We start from the raw sequence: 23,709 nt of genomic DNA on the forward strand, positions 1-23,709 counted from the left end.
CAGACGATTCAGAAGATTAACCCCAGCACCTATGTTCCCCTTGAGAAATCTCTAACTCAGAGACCAAGTTCGAGTGGATCTGAGACTTGTTTCCCATCCCCTTGCTTGGAGACCTGCAGCAAAATCCTTGCTTTGTTGCAAATCCCCACTCTCAAGAGTTTGCCTTTCTTTGCATTGGGCACAAGAGCCCTTTGCTTAGATGCAGCCCTTTGCTTAGATGCACCCTCTGGGTGGGTATCTTTCCCAGATGGGCACTCCTTCCATGATGGCAAAGGTGGCTGCCAGTAACCCCAGCCTCCCATTTTGCTGATTCAGCAAGCCAAGCAGAGAGCACCTTACTCCAGAAGTCCTGTGACTGCTCTCATTGCCTGGGATTGAGTCACAAGCCCATCCCTGAGCCAGTCAGGGTGGCTGATTTGCCAGACTTGGGTCATGTGCACACAGTGGGTAGGGCATTCAAGTGGACTGAAGGGAAGGGTGGGATGGCCTCCCAAAGTAAAATGTGGGTGCTATGGTCAGCAGAAGGGGAAATGGTGTTCTGGGCAGCTAAAAACAACCGATGTCTGGTTCCATATTGTGTGACTCCATTTATATGAAATGTCTAGAGGAGATAAATCCAGAGACTGAAGGTGCATTGGTGGTTGCCAGGGGCTGGATAGAGTGTGAACAGGAGTGATGGTGGTTTAACGGGTAGGGGGTTTCCTTTTGGCATGATAAAAATGTTTTAGAAACAAACAGAGGTGGCATTTGCACAACACTGTGAATGTACTACTAAATGCCATTGAGATGTTAACCACTTTACAGTGGTTAATGTATTATTATTCTTATTATTTGGCCATGGGTTACCCTGGCCATGGATTGAACCCTGTGCCCCTGCAGTGGGAGTACAGAGTCTTAACCACTGCACTGCCAGGGAAGTCCCAACAAAGGTTAATTTTATGGTATGTGAATCTGGTTGGATAGCATCACTGATTCAGTAGACACGAACTTGGGCAAACTCCAGGAGATGGTGAGGGACAGGGAGGCTTCATATGCTGCAGTCCATGGGATCGAAAAGAGTTGGACACGACTTAGTGATGAACAACAACAACAAATGTGAATCCTACCTCGGTAAAAAATTAAAAAACAAAACAGAAAAATGGCACACCCATATTATGAGAATTCCTTTGAAGAGGCATTAGATAAAGGAAAAATGATTATTACATTGGTTCCAGTTAATGAGAGAATCAATGTGGATCTGCTGAGTACAAGTGATCAAGTTCATCCTCCTTAAACAAATGAACAGTTCGAAGCTTGCCCCAAATCTAGTTGCAGTAAACCAATTTCTCCTTGCTGACCATGATGCCTCCAATTGATAAGGTTCGTCAGGACACTTTGCAGAACTGGTGCCAACAACTTGAGTGCCAGTGGCCAGAAAATAGAGATTATTTGAGACTCCAGAAACTTGCTTATCCTGAAAAAGATGAGTAAATTCCTGAGTCATCTCAGGAGGCCAGATTGCAGTCATGTTGAAGGAAACACAAGATGGTGACCAAGAGCGCAAGCTTTCGGAAAAGTAGGATAAGTGAGAGCAAGGAAGGAACTAATATGGTTGAAGCGATAACTTCAGCTCAGGAAGCCATGCTGGTAGCATGGTCAGAATTGCTGAGGGACTTCCCTGATGGTCCAGTGGTTAAGACTCTGCACTTCAGTGCAGGGGCCACCGGTTTATCCCTAGTTAGGGAACTAAGATCCCACATGCCCCATGGCCTGGCCAAAATAAATGCATAAAAAGATGTTTAAAAAAAAATTGCTGCAAGCCATTCGACCTAAGGCTGTGAATTCATGGCCCCTTCCTATCTCTGTTTAGCCCATTCTGCCACAAGGTTCAGGTGCCCAGCAGTGTGTGGTCCGTGGTAGACTGTTCCTAGCAGACACAGAAGGTTGGGTTCACCTGCAGTTCCATGCAGGTCAGGCCTGAGTCCCTGACACTCCCAGGAGATGTTCTGTCTCTTCCTGCTACCTGCCTGCACTTTCCCATCCTCAGACCTAGAAGATAATATGGTATGCCCTGAATATGCTAAAAGAAATAAGAAAATTATGAAAAGATTAATTGCAATGGGGAAGAGGAAGAAACTTGGTTTGGACACACAATCAATGCTTTTTTAAAATAAAAAATTAGTAATTTATTTTTGGTTGTGCTAGGTCTTCTTTGCTGCTCTCAGGCTTTCTCTAGTTACTGTGAGCGGGGGCTACTCTTCTCTGTGGTGCACAGGCTTCACATTTCGATGGCTTGCACAGGCTCTAGGGGCATGCGCTTCAGTAACTGCAGCAGGCGGGCTCAGTAGCTCTGGCGTTCAAGCTTAGTTGCTCTGCTGAACAGGGAATCTTCCCAGACCAGGGATCAAACCTATGTTCCCTGCCTTGGCAGACAGATTCTTATACACTGCACAACCAAGGAAGTCCCATCACTGCTTTTAGATGGTTTATATCAGGAATTCCCTGGTGGTCCAGTGGTTAGGACTCAGTGCTTTCACTACTCAGCCAAAGGGGGAGGGGTAAAAAAGGAATATAGATGGTCAGTGTCTTAATACAAAATAAATGGTTATCAGAAGGGAATGGGTTTGGGATGCGTGAGATGGGAGAAGGCGGGGGTAATTGTATGGTAATAATGGTAGCTAGACTATCATGGTCTACTATTTTGCAGTGTACACAAATAATTAATTACTATGTTGTACATCTGTAACATAATGTTATATACCCATTTTACCTCAATTAAAAGATCTGTTAGAAAAAAAGAAACCCAGAACACCATGATATCAACTCCCAGGCATCCTGGGACACCTCTTTGTTTCACAGGGCCGCCTGGATGGCATGAGTAGGAAGGCTTTCCCGTCCTTCTCTTTTCCGTTTTAAACCTCAGAGAGTTGGGGCTTGCAGTGTAGTTGAAGCCAGAGGTGATTTTGGGTGTGGCCGCTGGCAGAGCCACTGCCCACCACCGCGGCCGTGGAGACCTGGATGCTTGGTCCAGAAACTGAGCTCATAGCTTATCATGAGACCTGGTAGAGCGGGCTCCAGTGAGATGCCAAGGACGTCTTGTTCACTAGCTGTACCTGTTTTCCTCCCGGCTTTGGGTGGTGGACGGGAGCTGCACTCCACAGAACTTAACGCTGCAGCTCCAGCTGGCCAGGAGGACTTGGAACGCCGGATTTCCATCATCTCTTGGCACTGAGCATGCGCAGATGACGTCACTGCGAAAGGGCGGGTCTCGGGGACAAGCTATTGGCGCTTGGAATTGTAAAGGGGAAAGAGGGTTTTGGCTCATTCTCTGGGCCTTTCCAGATCCTCTGTGCTAGGGTTTGGGCAGAGCCCAGAGCCGCCCTGGGGCTCTCCCAGAATGAGCTTGCATTTGCTTCTTCAGGAATGGAAGTTTGAATCCAAAAACTCCTCCTTGGGTTGCTGGGCACCAGCTGGCTGCGCCAGGGTGAGGCCCTCTGGTCCCAGCAGGCCCGGCCCGCTGGACTCATCTGGCCTGGACTCTGGCTGAGCTGTGCTGCCTGTTCCTGCCTTGAGCTGGCGACACCGGCTGAACTTAACCCCAGAGTCTGATCTCAGTGATGCTTCAGGGCTTCTCAGGACATGGTTCTCAGTCAGCCTCCTGCACTTAGTCACCTGGGGTTCAGGGTCCTGTTTTCAAAGCCGACCCTGGTTCCCCTCCCCCACCAGCCTACTGGGTCAGAACCTCTGAGAGGGATTTTTTACAGACTTCTTTCAGGGATTCATACACCAACTGAAGTTAGAGAGTGTCTAGAGGATGGGACCACGTTTTGCTCTGGAAAGCTGAGGATTTCCTACTTGCTTTCCCTCCTGCCTGGGAGTGCAGGATAGGAATTCTCCCAGATATTGGGCTCAGGCAGAAACCTTAGAGAGGATCCCAGGACTGGGGGACCTTGGTTTGAATCCTGACTCCACCACTTGCCAGCTGGGGACTTCTGGACTAACTGCTTGCTTCCCTGCTCCCCAGTTTCCTCATCTCTAAACAGGGGTCCCCCCCCGGGGAATTCCTTCGTGGTCCAGTGGTGGTGGTGGTTATTTAGTCGCTAAATTGTGTCTGACTCTTTGCGACCCCACGGACAGTAGCCCACCAGGTTCCTCTGTCCATGGGATTTCCCCACCAAGAATACGGTAGTGGGTTGCCATTTCCTTCTCCAGGAGATCTTCCTGACCCAGGGCTCAAACTCATGTCTCCTGCATTGGCAGGCAGATTCTTCATCACTGAGCCACCAGTGGTTAGGACTTCACATTCTCACTGCCAAGGGCCCGGGGTTTGATCTCTGGCCTGAACAACAACAACCATTACACTGTGCTGTCTTTCGCAAGAGGGAGCAGAAGGAGAACCTGATCATCTCTCAGCAGTCAGCCTGTAGCTCTGGAGAGGACCAATCTGCCAAGAAGAGCATCCCAATGAGTCCAGGGGGCACCCGCCCTGCTGATGTATTGCCTCACTCCACGCCCTCCTGGCTTCCAGAGGCTGGAGCCCCGGGAGGCCCCTGGGAGGGAGTGGGAGCGAGGAGCAGGCTGGGCAGGGCAGCGGCCGACTCAGGGTGAAGAATGCAGGCTGCTGTGAGGAATCATGGCACGTGGGCCAGCGGCTGCCTGCTGACACATCACACCCCAGAGGCAGGACAGCGGTGACCTCATGCTGGTGTCAAACATTTGGGGCCCCTCCCAGCACTGCTGATGCCTCAGCATTGCCCAGAGGGAGCCGACCCCACCCCACCCTGCCCAAGTTTGTGTGCTCGTCCCTCCCCTGCACACACAGCAGGACAAGCACACCGCCCGAGCCAAGGCTTCAGTGGAGGTTTATAATTTGGATGCTCCGGGACGGGCGAGGCCAGCAGTTTCCACTTCCCCGAGGGCAGCCACATCGTAAATCCTGGAATACGCACCCGCACATCTGCCACAGCTGCTGGGGGAGGGTGTGATGGGTTTCACGGGGACCGTTCCCAGCGTTCCCAGGGCTGGAGTCCGGGCCTCTCCTGCCTCCATCTATATAAACAATGGCTCACAGTTGGGGAAACTGAGGCCCAGAGCTGCTAAGGACCTGCTACACACCTCCAAGTCAAAGCTTCTTGGCCACAGAGTTGGGACTGGAATGGAGAATTTATCTTGGACCAAGTTCTTGTCTATCTCCTGGACCAGGGTTGTCGTCTTCTCAGCCACTGCTGCAAATCTCAGCTCCCCTGATCCTGGAGGGTGTTTTCCACCCGAGTCAGGGAGCTGTGGTTCCTGGTTTCTAAAAAGCACTCTTATTTCCTTGGCCCTCACCTTCTGACCTCTGAAAGCTCCTGACTTGTCTTCCTGTGGACTTATCCTCCTGTGGTGGTGGTTTAGTCACTCAGTCATGTCCGACTCTTTGTGACCACATGGACTGCAGCCTTCCAGGTTCCTCTATCCATGGGATTCTCCAGGCAAGAATACTGGAGTGGGTTGCCATTTCCTCCTCCAGGGGATCTTCCCAACCTAGGGATTGAACCTGAGTCTCCTGTGTTGACATGCGTGTTCTCTACCACTGAGCCACCAGGAAAAATCCCATGGACAGAGAAGCCTGGGGGGCTACAGTCCATGGGATTGCAAAGAGTCAGACACAACTAAGTGTCTGATCACACATGCACACCTTCTGGAGGTGAGTATATCTACCTTTAGCATTGATTTTAGCCCCATGAATGCCCTCTGTGTCCACCCCACCTTCAGAGAGAGTTTTCTTGAGACTCTGGCTTTGAGTTCTTAAAGTTTCAACAGATGACACTGAGCAAGGATTTTTGAGAATCTACCAAGACTCAGGGATCTGTTCTCCATGCTAGATGGAGGTCAGGTGTCAGAGTATGCAGGGCACAGGCAGCCCCTAACCTGGACTCTGCCCCCCACGCTTCCCTGTGGGTGAGCCAAATCCTTGCACGGGCTTTGACAAGCATCTGGAACAACGGGCAGGGCCACTTTGAGCTCCCCAAGGCTCCTGCTTATTTATTTTACCATCATAACTTGAAGCCAATATTTAAGCATTACCAAGGCAACAGCCCAAATCTCCCAGCCCTTGGCCCCCATCCACCTCCACATGGTGGGGACAAGGGCAGGAGGGGAGTAAGGAAAATGAGTCAACCATTCCCCACCCCGCGACCACCTGGGAAAACAGTGACCCAAAAATCAGATCCCAGCTTCTCTCACGGGGTAATTGGTCTTTTCCATGGGTCTACGACTCAGTGTTTCTCACACAAGAGGAACAGAATCGAGCAAGACCTCTGTCCCTATATTTTATTTTGTTTTTGCAGTAATGGTTGGAGACGAGAGGTTTTTCAAACATTTTATTGAAGCTTAAGGTACACAAAGAAAGTGGACAAGTTGTAAGGGTACAATTTTATGTTTGCAACCTGAACTCTCCCTTTCCCCAGCACCCCCAGCAAGAGCAGCACCCCCAATTTTCCCTGTTCCCTCATCACCATACCTCAGGGTGACCAGGATCCTAGCTGCTCACACTTTTGCCTGCTTTTGACCTAGAGGGAAGCATACATTGCGTTCCATCTTGGATTGAAGCCAATAGCATTTGTAGATTCTGGGAGGTTTCCTTGGTCCTTTTCACCGGAGGGAAGAGCACAGAGGAGCAGAATGCGCCTTCTCTGCTCCACAGGTCGTGGGGGTGTTCTCAGGCTCAGGCGTAGAGAGTGGGCCAGGGAGTGGTTCTGCTTTCAGAAAAAAAGCCACAGCATCCTTTCCTCTTTTGATGTGTGTCTCAAGTCCCCACCTGACGTGCATCATCAGAGAAAGGAGGGGGTCCTCGAAGTCATAACAAAGCCTGCCCAGGGGCTTTTCTGATGGTCTAGTGGCTAGAAATCCACCTTCCAATGCAGAAGACTCAGGTACCCCATCAGGGAATTAAGATCCCTCATGCCTTGGGGCATCTAAGCCCATGTGCTGCAACTAGAGAGCTCATGTACTGCAACTAAGACCTGACACAACCCCCGCCCTGCTGCCAAAAATGGCCTGCCCAGGAGGTCTCCAGAGAGCCCATTCCCAGAGTCCTCACTTCTCCTGGCAGGATGCCTGGGGCACCCACATCTTCTTTACTGGCCAATATACCTTGTCACTGCAGGCCTGGCTCTGATGGCCCCTGTTTTTATGCCTGGTCGGGGCAGGACAAGGGTTTACCCTAATCTGTGTGTCCCAGTGGGGATGGTGGGCCTGGGCTCCCGGCTGCCTGGTCAGCGCCCCCATGCATCCTCCCATGGCTGCCGCTGCATGGATTTCACTTTCTCCCAAGATTGAGGAGGAGTTCTTTCCTTGGCGCTTCACATCCCTTGGGCCAGTGAGTATCTGCAGGGAAGAATGTTTTGTTTTCCACATTTCCAAGCCATCACAGACTGCTGCCTTTGCGAAATACAATAACCTTGTCACAGATGGGAAAAAGCAATGAAAGAAATAAAAGCTGTACAAAATACAAGCCCACATTTCTTTTCTTATTATTTTATTTCAGATATAATAGGACAAGCCTAAGAAGGAGTGAAAGGTATATAGACGTTTCTTGGTGCTTTCTCTTGATTTCTATACTTTGTGGAGTCTGTGATCCGCTCTTAGCTGACCAATACAGGTCTGAGGACCACACTTGGAGCAGCCTCACCTTAGACCGTGACTGGTCTCTACAGTCTGCATTTGCTTGTGATCCCCCTTCCCAGCTCCTCGCAGGGTTTGTCTTCCTATTTCTATGCATGTTGCTTTAGCAGGAATAAAAGCAAGAGAAACATTTACCCATCTACTTTAGGACTTTATATGAGACTCTGAGTGCTTCCCAGGTGGCGTATTTTTGCCTGGAGAATCCCACGAGCCAGGAGCCTGGTGGGTTTCAGTCCATGGGGTCACAAAGAGATGAACACAACTAAAGCAACTTAGCAGAGCACACACATGAGGCCCTGAGCTCAGAAGCCTTGCTCTTTTCAGTTTCTTATCTTTGGGAATTGCACCTGGCTTCTTGTGACTTCTCTGTCTTAGATGTGGGACAAGTTTCCTCTGGAGGCAGGTTGGAATATTATACAGCTGACAAAAGGTGCCAATCCTGTCTCCTCCCTTCATCCCCTTCTGCCCACTGCATTCTGGCATCATGGTGTCACTCTCCAGGAGATGCTGAGAAGCTGGGAAGGGTTCCTGGAGGGTGTTTGAGGCTCCTCTGCCCTCTCCTTGCTTAAGAGACTCCATCCTGTGGTTCAGTCCTGAGCCCTCGTGTCCTGGACTTTTCCTGGGGGGAAAGCTCTCAGGATCCAAGTGGGCTGGCAGCTTCCTCCAGGCTGAGGTCACCACCAGGGATGTAACCAAGCCCTCCACCCCTTGCATCTTCTCTGTCCCCATAGGAAGCCCATAGTTTTGGCTCCTTTCTCTCAGGAGGGACAGCTCCTCTGCAGCCATCCATGGTGTGTCCGGCCCCTCTGGAGGGCAACCCACATGTGCTCTCTGGCCCTAAGTGTCCCCAGACCCATCTGACCATGGGTATATGTGAGACCATGAGCGGGGCAGACTGCGTTTTCTACTTGAGATTGGTTTCATCTGGGCTTCTTTAGGGACAGATGTGTTTAGCGAGGACCGAGTAGCCCCAGCTAGAGACACAGGCAGATCCAGGGGTGTTGGTTGAGATTTATAAGCTGTCACCGGTCCTGCTGCGTACAAGCCTTCCTGCTGTTCCCTTTCCTCTCCTCATTCTTCTGCTCCTCCCCCACCCCCTTTTTAATAACCCTGGCTGCATATTTTCTGTAAACCAAACCATCTGTTTACTAGCTTTTCTAAGTGGTAATAAAGACAATGGAGACCCGAGCGCCTGTTGGGTCCAGGCTCCTTCTCTGGCTGTTCCCAGGTGGCCCAAGAGTGGGGCTTGGAGGTCGCGTGTCCGGCAAGGTCCTTTCTGCCTAAAGTCGCCTGTTCAAAGCTGCATCTCCTTGGAAACCAGCTGTGGCTACCTCCCCACCGCTGTTATTTGCAGCTGTGATCCAGGACCATGGGGTCACCTGCCTGCGGCGAGCTGCCTACTGGATGCGGAGCTGACGCAGAGGAGCAGGGGAGTGAGGCTGCTGGGCTCCAGGTTCTCCTCCCAGGGAATGTACTGAGCTTGGAGGACAGGCGAGCCCAGGAAAACATTTCGACAACAATGCTGAGTGCCTAGGTGACGGAAAGAAAAAAAGAGGAGTCTGTTTGGGAACAGATTTCGGCCTCCTCTTCCAAGGCATTAGTAATTCAAGCAGCAGCGAGTGTCATATTTACTTGGGAAACTATGAAAAGTCATATAACAATGTTCTCTTCACAGCTTTCATCATCGGCTTCCCGGGTTCTGAGTGCAGTCAGCCCCCTAATCATAAACAGGGGTGTGCTCTGCATCTGGCAGCAGGAGTGAGAATGCTGCTGGCAGCTGGGGCCCAGGCCCCCGCAGTGCCCAGTGCCCTCCCTCCCCAGGCCCGGTGTCAGCTGCCAGGCCCCAGGAAGCCCAGAGTGTCCCCCACCCCAAACTACTGAGGTCAGGATGGCACTGCACACCGCTTGGACCAGGAAGAAGCCAGGGCTGGTGGTGCTGACAACCACATGTCCGGCCCAGCAAGATGGCCCAAGGAAAGATGAAATCTTAGGTCAACAAACCTTCACTTGATTATGTTTGGCTCAGATGCTAAAGAATCCACCTGCAATGTAGGAGACCCAGGCTCGACCCCTAGGTCGCTTTATTATGTTATGTCATGTTATTTTTAGTTTTTGGCCACACCCCATGGCCGAAACCCATCCTCTGTTTCCGCCTTCTCCTTTTGCTTTCAATCTTTCCCAGCATCAGGGTTTTTTCCAGTGAGTTGGCTCTTTGCATCAGGTGGCCAAAATATTGGAGCTGCAAAATTCTCTGCTTTCTCTATGATCCACGAATGTTGGCAATATGATCTGCCTTTTCTAAACCCAGTTTGCACGTCTAGAAGTTCCTGGTTCATGTACTGCTAAAGCCTAGCTTGAAGAATTTTGAGCATAACCTTACTAGCCTGTGAAATGAGCACAGTTGTACTGTAGTTTGAGCATTCTTTGGCATTGCCCTTCTTTGGGATTGGAATGAAAACTGACCTTTTTTCTGACTATTAGTGGGAGGAGCCAGTTCAACTCTTTACAGGCCAGGCAGGTAACCTGACAGTGAAGGGGACAGGTGTGGGCCACAGGTGGCCTGTGGGGTGGTGGTACCAAGGAGACCTGGAAAAGAGGCTTCTCCTCTTCCCCAACCCATCACTTCCATGCAAAAATGTGAGCCCTGGGCTGCCACGCATCTGAGTTTTTAAAGAATTCTTTTTGTGTGGAAATTCCCAAATTGAGAAATGTTGGCTCACATATAAAGGACATCTTCTATAGGCCAAACAAATACCTCTGGATACCAAGTTGGCCTCTGGGCAATTGGTTTGCAACCTCTTGGTTACACAGTTTCTAAGTTTCCTGTCAGCTCTGAAGTTTAACAATTTTACAACCTCCAGCCAGCCATCTCCTCTGTTAACTGGAAATGAATCACATGGCTTATTTTGAGTAAGAATAAGCAGACATAGATGTTACCAAAGCTGATTCCAAAGGGTTCATTCTAAAAAGCAGTTTCTCAGAACTTCCCTGGTGGTCTAGTGGCTAAGACTCTGTGCTCCCAGTGCAGGCGGCCCAGGTTCTATCCCTGGTCAGGGAACTAGATCCCACATGCTAAAGATGGGAAACTAAAGAGTCCATGTGCTGTGACTGAGACCTGGAGCAGCCAAACAAGTGAAATAAATAAATACTTAAAAAGAAGTTTTTCCAAAGGAGGCATTATGTTTCCAGAAAAATCTCAGGGAAAATTATTGCAAGCAACAACAGGAGCTGTCGAATTGGACTCTGAAGAAAAGGGTAAAGAGATTGAACCAGCTAGTGTGAAAGTTGGAGATAAAGTTCTTCTCCCTGAATATGGAGGCACCAGAGTTGTTCTAGATAACAAGGATTACTTCTTATTCAGAGGTGGTGACCTTCTTGGAAAACGTGTAGACAGAAACAAGTCACTACTGAAATGACATCACGTGATGTTGCCCATTCCACTGAAGTTCTGAAATCTTTTCATCATGTAAATAATTTTCATGTCTCTCTTTTATGATAAATTAATGAGATTTTTTTTAAAGTGGTTTCTGCAAACTATCCCAGGCCAGTCTATTTCTCTGTTGATTTAGGCGCTGCTGTGAACTCACGGTCGTTAAGATGCCTGCTCTAACCTGGAGGAACAGGGAAAGCAATACGCTTAGTGAAAGAGGCCAGACACAAAAGGTCACATGCTGTATGATTCCATTGATATGAAACATCCAGAATAAGCAAATTCATAGAGACAGAAAGTTGATTAGTGGTTGCCAGGGGCTGGGGGAAGGAGTGATGGGGAGAAACTGCTGATGGGTACAGGGCTTTCTTTTGGGGTGATGCAAACGTTCAGGAATTTGCTAGGGATGATGGTTACACAATGTTGTGAGTATACTAGGGACTCCTGAACATGGTTTGAGAATGGTGAGCTTTATGGTATGTGAATTACGTCTTAACTTAAAAATATACTGTAGGGACTTCCATGGCTGTCCGGTGGTTAAGACTTTGCCTTCCAATGCAAGGGGTGTGGGTTTGATCCCTGGTTGGGGAGCTAATATCCCACATGCCTTGTGGCCAAAAACCAAAACAGAAGGCACTGGCACCCCACTCCAGTACTCTTGCCTGGAAAATCCCATGGACAGAGGAGCCTCGTGGGCTGCAGTTCATGGAGTCACTAAGAGTCGGACACGACTGAGCGACTTCACTTTCACTTTTCACTTTCATGTTTTGGAGAAGGCAATGGCAACCCACTCCAGTGTTCTTGCCTGGAGAATCCCAGGGACGGGGGAGCCTGGTGGGCTGCCATCTATGGGGTCGCACAGAATCGGACACGACTGAAGTGACTTAGCAGCAGCAGCAGCAGCAGCAGCAACACATGCAACAAAAACTTTAAAGAAGGTCCCCATAAAAAAAATTCTTAAAAAAAATACTGCTAAGTTGTCAATTCTCAGATCGGTCTATAGATTTTATGCATTCTCAGTCAAAATTCCAGCAGGTTTTTGGGGTAGAAATTGACAAACTGATTCTGGAGTTCAAATGGAAATGCAGTGGACAAGGAATACCCAAAACAACTTTGAAAATGAAGGGGAAAGGAGGAGTTCTTATACCACCTGATTTTAAGGCGTGTAAAGCTACAGCAAGCAAAATAGTGTGGTATTAGCATAAAGACAAACAGGTTAGTGAAACAGATTAGAGAGCCCAGAAGTTGACCCAAACACTAGATCCCACAATCTAAAGATGGGAAACTAAAGATTGCTAAAGATATGGGAAACACATATAGGCAATAAAATTTTCAAAAGGGTTTCAAAGGCAATTCAATAAAAGAATAGTTGTTACAACAAATATTCTGAAACAACTGGATATCGATATGCAAAAAAAAAAAAGAATCTTGATCCATCCTTACATCATAGAAGAGTATTAACCCCAAACATACTTAAATGTAAGCCTTTAAACTATAAAACTTCTATAGGAAAACACAGTAGAAAATCTAGTAACTTTGGCTTGCTGCTGCTACTGCTGCTAAGTCACTTCAGTCGTGTCTGACTCTGTGTGACCCCATAGATGGCAGCCCACCAGGCTCCCCGTCCCTGGGATTCTCCAGGCAAGAACACTGGAGTGGGTTGCCATTGCCTTCTCCAAAGCATGAAAGTGAAAAGTGAAAGTGAAGTCCCTCAGTCGTGTCTGACTCTTAGCCACCCCATGGACTGGAGCCTACCAGGCCCTCCGTCCATGGGATTTTCCAGGCAAGAGTACTGGAGTGGGGTGCCATTGCCTTCTCTGCAGGCAAAAATTTATAAAACATGGAATGAAAAGTACTACCCACAAAAGAACAAATTGATAAACTGAATTCATCCAAATTTAAAAGTTTTGGTTGTTGTTGTTGTTTTTTTTTTTTGGAAAGACACTGTTAAGGAACTGAAGACAAGCCATAGACTGGTAGAAAATATTTACAAGCTATACATCTGATAAAATATGTAAAGAACTTCTAGAAGTTAAGAAAACAACCCATTAAAAATGGGTGAAATATTTGAACAAATACAGAATGATTATTTTGTTTAATAAGCTTGTACTTTTCTTAGTGGATGGCCAATAAGCATAAGAGAAAATGCTAAAATCATTACTCATTAGGGAAATACAAATTAAAACCACAGTGAGATGCTGCTACACACCTGTTCAGTTCAGTTTCAGAGCTTAGTTGTGTCTGACTCTTTTCGACCCCAAGGACTGCAGCACACCAGGCTTCCCTGTCCATCACCAGCTTCTGGAGCTTGCTCAAACTCATGTCCATTGAACTGGTGATACCACCCAACCATCTCATCCTCTGTCATCCCCTTCTCCTCCTGCCCTCAATCTTTCCCAGCATCAGGGTCTTTTCCAATGCATCAGTTCTTCACATCAGGTGGCCAAATTATTGGAGCTTCAGCTTCAGCATCAGTCCTTCCAATGAATATTCAGGACTGATTTCCTTTAGGATTGATTTGCTTGATCTCCTTACAGTCTGAGGGACTCTCAAGAGTCTTCTCCAACACCACAGTTCAAAAGCATCAATTCTTTGGTGCTCAGCTTTCTTTATGGTTTCCAACTCTACATTACCTTTTTTAAATGTAGGATGTCCCTACATAATCTTAAAAAAAAAAAAAAACTTTAGCAAAACTGTATTTGACTGTATCAGGTCTTAGTTGCAGCATGTAGGATCTTTAGCTGCTGTGTTTGGGGTCTAGTTCCCTGACCAGGGATCGAACCTGGGCCCCCTGCTTTGGGAGCCCAAAGTCTTAGCCACTGGACCACCAGGTAAGTCCATTAAGTTATTTTTTAAAAAGAAATTTCATGGGCTAAAATTTCAAAGGCAGTCTCCTCCAAGTGTCTTGGACTTGGTTTACTTCCAGCTCATGGATAGGTACCAGGACCATGATGATTTAGGGGCTCTCCCCCAACCACTCGTTTGACTCAGGCCAGGCTCCATATCACTTGCTTTCAGCCCACAGACCAAGCTTCCTCCTCCCCCAGGAAGGATGTTGCTCCCTACTGGCTACATCCTTACCTCTTCCTTCTACTCCAGGTCTCAGTGACAACCTCCATTCTGGCAATCCCATTCCTGGGTATATATCCAGAGAAAACCATAATTTGAAAAGATATATGCACCTCAATGTTTATTGTTGCACTATTTATAGTAGCCAAGACATAAAAGCAGCCTAAATGTCCATTGCTGAAGGAATGGATAAAGAAGATGTGGTACGTATATACAATGGAATATTACTCAGCTGTGAAAAAAAGAATGCAACAATGCCATGTACAGAGACATGGATGGACCTAGAGATTGTTATACTGAGTGAAGTAAGTCACTTCAGTGTTGGAGGAGACTCTTGAGAGTCCCTTGGACTGCAAGGAGATCAAACCAGTCAATCCTGAAGGAAATCAATCCTGAATATTCATTGGAAGGACTGGTGCTGAAGCTGAAGCTCCAACACTTTGGCCACCTGATTGGAAGAACTGACTCATTGGAAAAAACCCTGATGCTGGGAAAGACTGAAGACAGGAGGAGAAGGGGATGACAGAGGATGAGATGGTTGGATGGCATCACTGACTCAGTGGACATGAGTTTAAGCAACTCTAGGAGTTGCTGATGGACAAGGAAGATTGGGGTGCTGCTGTCCATGGGGTTGCAAAGAGTCGGACACAACTGAGCAATTGACCTGAACTGAACTGAACTGATGTAAATCAGGCAGAGAAAGACAAATCTCATATGATGTTGCTTATATGTGGAAACTAAAAATATAGTGGCTTCCTGGGTAGCTGAGCGGTAAAGAATCCATCTGCAATGCAGGAGGCCCGGGTTGGATTCCTGGGTCCAGAAGATCCCCTGGAGAAAGAATTGGCAACTCACTCCAGTATTCTTGCCTGGGAAATCCCATGGGCAGAGAAGCCTGGTGAGCTACAGTCCATGGAGTCACAATGATTTGCACATGACTAGTGACTGAGCAATGAGAACAAAAGAAATGGTACAAGTGAACCTATTTACAAAACAGAAAGAGTCATAGATGGAGAAAACACACTTACCAAGGGGGAAATTAGTGGGGAGGAGTAAATTAGATTGGGACTGATGTATACACACTACTGTATGTAAGTAGATAACTGCTAAGAACCTACTGTTTAGCACAGGGAGCTCTACTCAATACTCTGTAATGACTATATGGAAACAGAATTGAAGAAAAGAGTGGATGTGTGTATTTGTATAACTGATTCACTTTGCTGTACAGCAGGCACTAACACAATATTGTAAATCAACTACACTCCAATAAAAATTAATTAAAACGTATATACTAATCTCCAGGTCAAGAACATGGAGTAGGAAATGGCAACCCACTCCAGTATTCTTGCCTGGAAAATGCCTTGTACAACGGAGCCTGGGCAGCTACAGTCCTAGGGGTCACAAAGAGTCAGACGCGACTGAAGCAACTTAGCACGAGACACACACAGGTCAAAAACAAACAAACAAAACCCTGTCTTGACAGACTTCTAAAAATGCCCTTCTCCGTTCTGTCTTGGGCTCCCCTGGTGGCTCAGATGGTAAAGAATCTGCCTGCAATGCAGGATACCTGGGTTCAATCCCTGGGTCAGGAAGATCCCCTGGAGAAGGGCATGGCAACCCACCGCAGTATTCTTGCCTGGAGAATCCCATGAACAGAGGAGCCTGGCAGGCTACAGTCCATGGGCTGGTAGAGTCAGTCATGACTGAGTAACTAACACATGCTATGTCTTAATCCTTGGAACCTGTGACTAGGAGGAGACACCACTCCTGCAGTTGTGTGATGTTGTATGGCACGGTTGATCTTAAGATGGGAGGACACAAGCCCTTAAAAGCAGAGAGCTTTCTCCAGTTAGTGACAGAAGAAGTGGAGGGATGCAGGGTGTGAGAAAGACTAGACACAATTGTTGCTCTGAAGATGGAGGGCCACATGAGAAGTAATGTGGGTGCCCTTGAGTTGCTGAGAGTAATCCCTCCACCCTTGCTGACACCAGCCAGAATATAGTCCCTCAGTCCTTCAGTTCAGTTCAGTTCAGTTCCGTCGCTCTGTTGTGTGCGACTCTTTGTGACCCTAGGGACTGCAGCACGCCAGGCCTCCTTGTCCGTCACCAACTCTCGGAGCTTGCTCAAATTCATGTCCGTTGAGTTGGTGATGCCATCCAGCCATCTCATCCTCTGTCATCCCCTTTTCTCCTGCCTTCAATCTTTCCTAGTCTCAGGATCTTTTCCAGTGAGTCAGTTCTTCACAGGTGGCCAAAGTATTGGAGTTTCAGTTTCAGCAGTCTTTCCAATGAATATTCAGGACTGATTTCCTTTATGATTTGCTGGTTTGATCTTGCAGTCCAATGGACTCAAGAGTCTTCACCAATGCCACAGTTCAAAAGCATTAGTTCTTTGGTGCTCAGCTTTCTTTATATTCCAACTCTCGCATCAGTACATGACTACTGGAAAAACCATAGCTTTGACTAGATGGACTTTTGTTGACAGTGTCTCTGCTTTTTAATGCTCCCTAGGTTAGTCATAGCTTTTCTTCCAAGAAGCAAGCAACAAACCTCAGTCCCGGCTATAGACTAAATGTTTATGTTCCTCCAAATTGAAGTGTTGAAACCTAGTCCCCAGTGTTGTAGCACTTGGGAGTGGGGACTTAGGGAGGTGATTAGGTCAGGAGTGTGGAGCCCTTACGGATGGGATTAGTGTCTTTATAAAAGGGACCTGGGAGAGTGCCTTTGCCCCATTCTGCCAAGTGAGGATTCAACTAAAATATGGCTGTCTACAAACCCAGAAGTGATCTCTCACCAGACACTGAATCTGCTGGTGCCTTGATCTTGGACTTTCCAGTTTCTATTTATGGGCTTCCCAGGGTTCCCTGATAGCTCAGTTGGTAAAGAATCCACCTGCAATGCAAGAGACCCTGATTACTGGGTCAGGAAGATCTGCTGGAGAAGGGATAGGCTGCCCACCCCAGTATTCTTGGGCTTCCCTTGTGGCTGAGCTGGTAAAGAATCTGGCTGCAATGCAAGAGACCTGGGTTTGATTCTAGGTTGGGAAAATCCTGTGCAGGAGGGAAAGGCTATTCGCCTGGAGAATTGCAAAGAGTCAGGTATGACTGAGCGACTTTCACTTTTACTTTCACAGGCTTCCCAGATGGCTCAGTAGGTAAAAATCTGCCTGAAATGCAGAAGATGAAAGAGACATGGGTTCGATCCCTGTGTCAGGACGATCCCCTGCAGGAGGGCATGGCAACCACTCCAGTATTCTTCCCTGGAGAATCCTATGTACAGAGGAGCCTGGTGGGATACAGTCCACAGGGTCTCACAGGGTTGAAAAGAGTCAGATATGAGGGAAAGCAACTGCGCACGTGCACATGTATATTTTAAATATTCATGTTTGCATGATTCGGCTGCCCTGGGTCTTAGTTATGGCCTGTGGGATCTAGTTCCCTGACTAGGGGGCAAACCTGCACCTGCTGCATTTGGAACGTGGAGTCTTAGCCACTGGACCACCAGGAAAGTCCCCAGTCTATAGTTTTCTGTTATAGTAGTTCCAACGGATTAAGACAGTTCTGTGGATGCTAGAAACTGGATTCTGTGAACAACTGGAGTGAGTCTGCAAGTGGATTCTTTCTAAGAGCTTCCAGGGAAGATTCCAGCCCAGGCCACACCTTGATTTTTGCTGTGTGAGACCCTGAGCATAGAACCCAGACATCTGACCTATAGAACTGAGAGCGAATAAATGGGTGTTGTTTTGAACTGTTGAATGTGTGGTAACTTGTTATGGCAGCAAAACTCATCTACTTCCTCAGAGAGACTCCCTGACCATCCCGTCTGCAGCAGCCCCCACCCCCAGCCACCCAACAACTTTGTAATTTTCTCTCAGCCCTTCAGTTACAGCAAAGCAGTAATTTTGTCTGTTTTGTCTGACTCTCTCTGATACTACGACTTAGCTAGGAGGGCAGAGACTATCTATTTTGTTCACCTGGGGATCTGGAGTCCCAGCCCCCAGGACTGACCTGCAACTGGCCCTTAATTAGTGTTAGTGAGGTGGGGGGTGGAGGGAAGAGGGGAATAAATTGGGTGTTTGAGATTAACAGATACATATACTATATACAAAATAAACACTTAAGAACCTATTAGACTTCCCTGTGGCTCAGATGGTAAAGCATCTCTCTACAATGTGAGAGACCTGGGTTTGATGCCTGGTTTGGGAAGATTCCCTGGAAAAGGAAATGGCAACCCACTCCAGTACTCTTGCCTTGAAACTCCCATGGACGGAGGAGCTTGGTGCAGGCTACTATCCATAGGGTCAAAAAGAGTTGAGCACGACTGAGCGCTTCACTTTAAGAACCTGTAGCATAGCATGGGGAACTATATTTAATATCTTTATAATAATCTAAAGTGGAAAAGAATCTGAATGTATACATATATGTGTGTGCGATGTGTAACGAAATCATTTTGTTGTATACCTGAAACTAACACAGTACTGTAGATCAACTATGTTGTTGTTGTTTAGTCCCTCAGGCATGTCTGACTTGTGACCCCATGGAGCCTGACAGGCTCCTCTGTCCATGGGATTTTCCAGGCAAGAATACTGGAGTAGGTTGCCATTTCCTCCTCCAGGAAATCTTCCTGACCCAGGGATTGAACCCACACCTCCTGCATTGGCAGGCAGATTCTTTACTACTGAGCCACAAGGAAAGCTGTAGGTCAACTATACTTAATTTAAAAATGTCAGTGAATAGATGAGCGATCCTTGAAGATGTGCAGCCTAACCTCCAAGGAAAGAAAAATTCTTGTTTAGAATCTTTCTGGAAAGATCCAGTGATACTGTTATTGTTTTGCCCAAACATGACCGACCAATTCTTAGACGAAAGGGATAGAAGCAGCCTGGCAATTCCTGGAAAGATTAAAGATAGAATTTCCATGTGTATGTAGTGGTGGTTACACAATTCTGAATATACTAAAAACCACTGCATCGTATAACTTTAAAAGGATGAATTGTATTGTATGTGAATTATATCTCAGAAAAAAAAATGGGTATGTTACAAAGGGAAGAGTAAGAAAACAATTGGGACTTCCCAGGTGGTCCATTGGTTAAGATTCCATGCTTCCAGTGCAGGGGGTGCCAGTTAGATTCTTAGTCGGGGAACTAAGGAAAAAAAATGTGAACGGGGGTGAGCGTTGTCAGCATCACAAAGGTAAAGGATGGATGGACCCAGGAGAGGGAGGGAGGGACTGTGGAGTCCTTCCCACACCTACATTCCTACTTGGAGGTCAGACTGCTTCCCTCAGTACCACTGCCAAGACGCTGAACCTAAGAAAGCTCTTACTTTCCTGCTGAAAACACAAAGATATTTTCAGGTTTGCTCATTGGTATTCTTGTACTTCCAGGGGAAAAAAAAAAATCTATCTGTAATTTGGCATGTTAAGGCCAAAGAGTGCATGCAAGTTTCCTCTCTTCTCTAGGTGTGCCCGTGATGTCATACAGGGATCTTCTGAGTTTCTTTCTCAGGTTCCCTGCTGAGCCTTCCAAGAGCCCAGCCTCGTGCCCTCTCCAGGCGGTGGCCACCTGCCTCCTCCTGGTGTCAGCCTGCAATGAAGTCCCTCTTGTCTGATTCCGAGTCCATGGCCGATCCTTCCAAGGAATAACAGAATGCATGGAAGGAACTAGGTTCCCAAATAGCACATATAGCAGAGAGAGAAATTCCTGTTTCTTTCCCAGTTCCTCAGGGTTCATGCCCAGAGCCCTTGATTAACCCTGAACAGTCACATATATGATTTACAGAAATCAAATCACCCACCTGTGGTATCTTGGTGTGGGACCTGGAAACATCACACATGTAAATCTGAGCCTGGAGAGATTCTTGCAGTGTCAGGCCTGCGTCCACCTACAGCTTCCTCTAGGTGTCAAGCTGAGGCCTGGAAAGCACAAAATTCATTTTCCTTAGCCTTTCACAGACTTTTCCTCTTGACCCAGAAGATGAGTCCTGCTGCTGGGCTATTCAGAGACCAGGCCTTTTTATAAGCATATCGTCTTTGTTTTGAATCTTTCCTTGGAATTTCTGTAATCAAAGCTGACAAGTGCTTTTATCCCAGATGGACAGAGACGCTTGGTTCAACTCAGAGGCTTCCTGGTGTCTGCCTGGTCCCTCCTCACCATGGAGAACCCTGAGGCCTCAGCAGTGACGGCTGACTGGCCATGGCTCCTTTTCCTGGGTCGGTCTGCATTTGGGACCAGGAGCCTGGACCCCTCTGGTCCCATCTGGCTTTCCATGATCTCAGTCCTTCAATGGTCTCTGCATCTTCCCTGGGATAAACACCTCCGTCCCCACTTGGCTAACATCTTAACTAGGTTTTCCCAGATCGAACCACGTCAGCTTCACACTGTCTGAGGATGCAGACTCTGAAGGATCATGAGTAAAGCTAGTCATCTTGGGTTTTGCACAAAGGTGAGAAGATGTTGTTGGGTGACTGGAGATGGAGGTTCGAGTCCACTGCCCTGGACGCCCACTCTGGGAGCTCAGTTGGGATGTTTTGATCCACTCTCGCCAGAGGGCGCCGCACTCCTTTATTGTTCCCCCAGTCTTGCTTCCAGATTTCAGAGGCTCAGGTAGAGGGGGTGGACGCTTTCTAGATTCTCACAATCGCCGCTTGGCAAATGACTCAGAGGCATCACGTTGCCTGTTGGGGAGCTTGATGGTTTTAGGAGCGAAAACTCAGCTGACCTGACAAAGGCTCTTTGATCAAATGACCAGCTTTTGTACTGAACCACAGACGGCAAGCAAGAGTTTCCTTCTTGATTCCTATTCCATTTTATGACTCAAAAATAATTTCCTCCTTTTCCGAGGACAGCATCCACCCCATCTGGGATCTTTTGTGGCATAGAGATCCAGGAAAAAAAAAGTGCATCTGAAAAAGTGGATCCACATTAATCTTGGGTGCAGCTGTACTACACCAAGAAAATGCACCAAGACATTTATCTTTCTTGGTGCTGCTGGTCATTCAAAGGAGGGCAGGACGGAAGCCCTCAGCCACACAGGAATTGGACCACTATCCTCTTCCTCATGGACTGGACGGGGGTCCAAGGACAGACCTTCCATCAGCACAGCTCTCACTGTCCATGGGTGAGTGAAAAGCTGCTCAGAATACTACCTGGGGGAGCCCAGCCCAGGAGTCCTTGGAGATGGATCTTAACTCTCCCACCAGGGAGAAACCAGAGGCGTTGTGCCATGGTGAGGTGTGTATGTGTATGTAAAAGTTACAGGGGTGCAATCTGGGGGAGTCCCTCCCCTGACTCTGCCCATCGGTGCAGTTTGCACTCAGGATGCAGAAGCCGGGTCCTAGAGATGCTTCTGTTCTTGTTCTGGGGATCTGTGCTGCTCTGTTTCCCCAGGTGGCCAGTCTCGCTGTGCCTCTTCCATCCATGGGTGTTTCTGGCCTTACTAGGCTCTGTGTCACTGATAATAAAGGTGGCCTTCCCCTCTGGCCCAGTGCACATGGGCTCCAGGGAGCCTGGAACGCTGGGGAGGGCAGCCCAGCAGGCCGCACAGCCTAGATACTTTAACTGCAGAGCCCCTCCGGGCCTCTCCTGGGATGGCTGGGGGCCCTGGATGGGAAAAGCAGCTCTGGTTTCATCCAGGGCCTCTACAGGTCAGCTCGCCTTGGTCCCCTGGGGTCTGTGTTCTGGCCACCACTACCCTGGCTGGGAGGCACGCCATGTCCCTCAGCCTAGTTTAAGCAAGTTTTTGCCCTGGAACTTTTTTAAAAAAAGAATTTTTAAAATTTATTTTTGGCTGTGCTGGGTCTTTGTTGCTGCATGTGGGCTTTCTCTAGTTGCAATGAGAAGGGACTACTCTCTAGTACACGAGCTTCTCATTGTGGTGGCTTTTCTTGTTGTGGAGCACCTGCAGGCTTTAGTAGCTGAGGTTCCTGGCCTCTAGAGCACAGGCTTAGTAGTTGTGGTGCTAGGGCTTAGTTGCTCTGAGCCACGTGCGGTCTTCCCAGGTCAGGGACTGAACCCATGTCTCCTGCATTGGCAGGTGGATTCTTTACCGCCTGGGGCCAGGGAGGCCCCACAAGTTTTAAAAATAATTTTTGAAAGAAATTATTTTGGGGCCACGCTGTCCAGCATGCATGATCTTAGTACCCCAACAAGGGATCAAATCTGCACCTCCTGCAGTGCAAGCACAGTCTTAGCCACTGGACCACCAGGGAAGAGCCTGTCCTGGGACATTTTTACAACAGAGAATTCATGTGGTGGTTGTTGTAGGGGTGGAGGTTCTCAGAAAGACATCAGAAAAACTTGTTTCTCCCACAGGCCATCCTTCTGGAGCCCCACCCCCGCAGAGGGCCTGGCTCCTTGGTGCTGCTGCCAAACTGGGTGATGGAGAGGTGCTCTCCAATTCATGGCTTCCCATGGTTTCCTTTTTAAATGGAACCACTTCTCATGTTCGCCAAATAAGAACTTTAAGGGCAACAGCAACATACTATTCTCCTTCTTTTAAATTTAGCCCTGTTGCAAGGCACAGGGCTTCCCTGTTGGCTCAGACAGTAAAGAATCTGCCTGCAATGAAGGAGACTCAGGATTGATCCCTGGGTTGGGAAGATCCCCTGGGGAGAGGAATGGCAACCACTCCAGTAACCTTGCCTGGAGAATTCCATGGACAGAGGAGCCTGGTGGGCTACAGTCCATCAGGTCACAAACAGTCGGACACGACTGAGCGACTAACACTTCCACTTTGTGAGGTGTATGGGATCTTAATTCCCCAACCAGGTATTGAACTTGAGCCCTCGGCAGTGAAAGTACGGAGTCTTAACCATCAGATCACCAGGGAATTCCCTATTCTTATCATTTTTTAAAAGGAAAGCTCTTCCCAGGAAATTGTTTACTCTCAGAATGAATGACCAGTGTGTGTGTGTGTGTGTCTTTTTAAAATTTATTCTTGGCTTGGTGGTGCAGCTTGTAGGATTTTAGTTCCCCAGTCTGGGATTGAACCCATGCCCCCTGCAGTGGAAGCTTGGAGTCTTAAACACTGGACCACCAGAGAAATCCCTGGATGGCCTTTAAATGAAATACAGCTTGCTTTATGAAACACTTGGCACATTCCCCCTGGTATTTTTGCATTTCCCTGCTCATCTGTGACCCTGTTGTCAGGCCCCTGTGTGCCCTGCAGACCTGGGGCCTCTCTTCCACCTTTCCTCCTCTCCCTTGGGTCCTATGTCTACCTCTGGTAGGACTTGGCATTGGTTTTTCACCAAGACACTTACTTGCATTGCATGTCTCTGCGTGCTTATCCTAGCACGTCTCCCCATGGCACCTCCAAACCAGCCTCATTACCTTGAATGGCAGTGGGTGGGGGTGCTGCTCAGAGTGGCTAAACCAGTGGCATCCAACTTGGAAGTTTCCCAGCTTCTTCTAGTAACCTGTGACCAAATGGGTATGGGACAGAAATATGCAGGTGAGGGAGAAAGTTTGGATTTGCATTGAAAACCTTTGAAGCGTTCCATGAAGAAACCAAGTTTGAGTCAAACACTGAAGGGTCAGGAACCTACCAGAACTTTCAGTAAGTTCAT

At 48.0% G+C, this 23,709-nt stretch overlaps 1 long non-coding RNA gene and 1 pseudogene across 1 annotated transcript in view; one reads left to right on the forward strand and one right to left on the reverse strand.

Moving 5' to 3' along the window:
• Positions 1–1,138: 1,138 nt before the first annotated feature.
• On the forward strand, positions 1,139–7,187 carry LOC101113870 (developmental pluripotency-associated protein 2-like; annotated as a pseudogene).
• A 294-nt stretch (positions 7,188–7,481) lies between these two features.
• The window catches only part of LOC105606443 (uncharacterized), a 40,187-nt gene continuing 23,959 nt past the window's right edge, over positions 7,482–23,709 (reverse strand). The window contains exons 5-6 of the long non-coding RNA XR_009595693.1: positions 19,938–23,559; positions 7,482–9,174 (exon numbers count right to left, since the gene is read on the reverse strand). This is a non-coding gene — a long non-coding RNA (uncharacterized LOC105606443). The remainder of the gene's footprint in view (positions 9,175–19,937; positions 23,560–23,709) is intronic.

Source organism: Ovis aries, chromosome 12 (assembly GCF_016772045.2).
Source record: "Ovis aries strain OAR_USU_Benz2616 breed Rambouillet chromosome 12, ARS-UI_Ramb_v3.0, whole genome shotgun sequence".
Taxonomy (NCBI): Eukaryota; Metazoa; Chordata; class Mammalia; order Artiodactyla; family Bovidae; genus Ovis; species Ovis aries.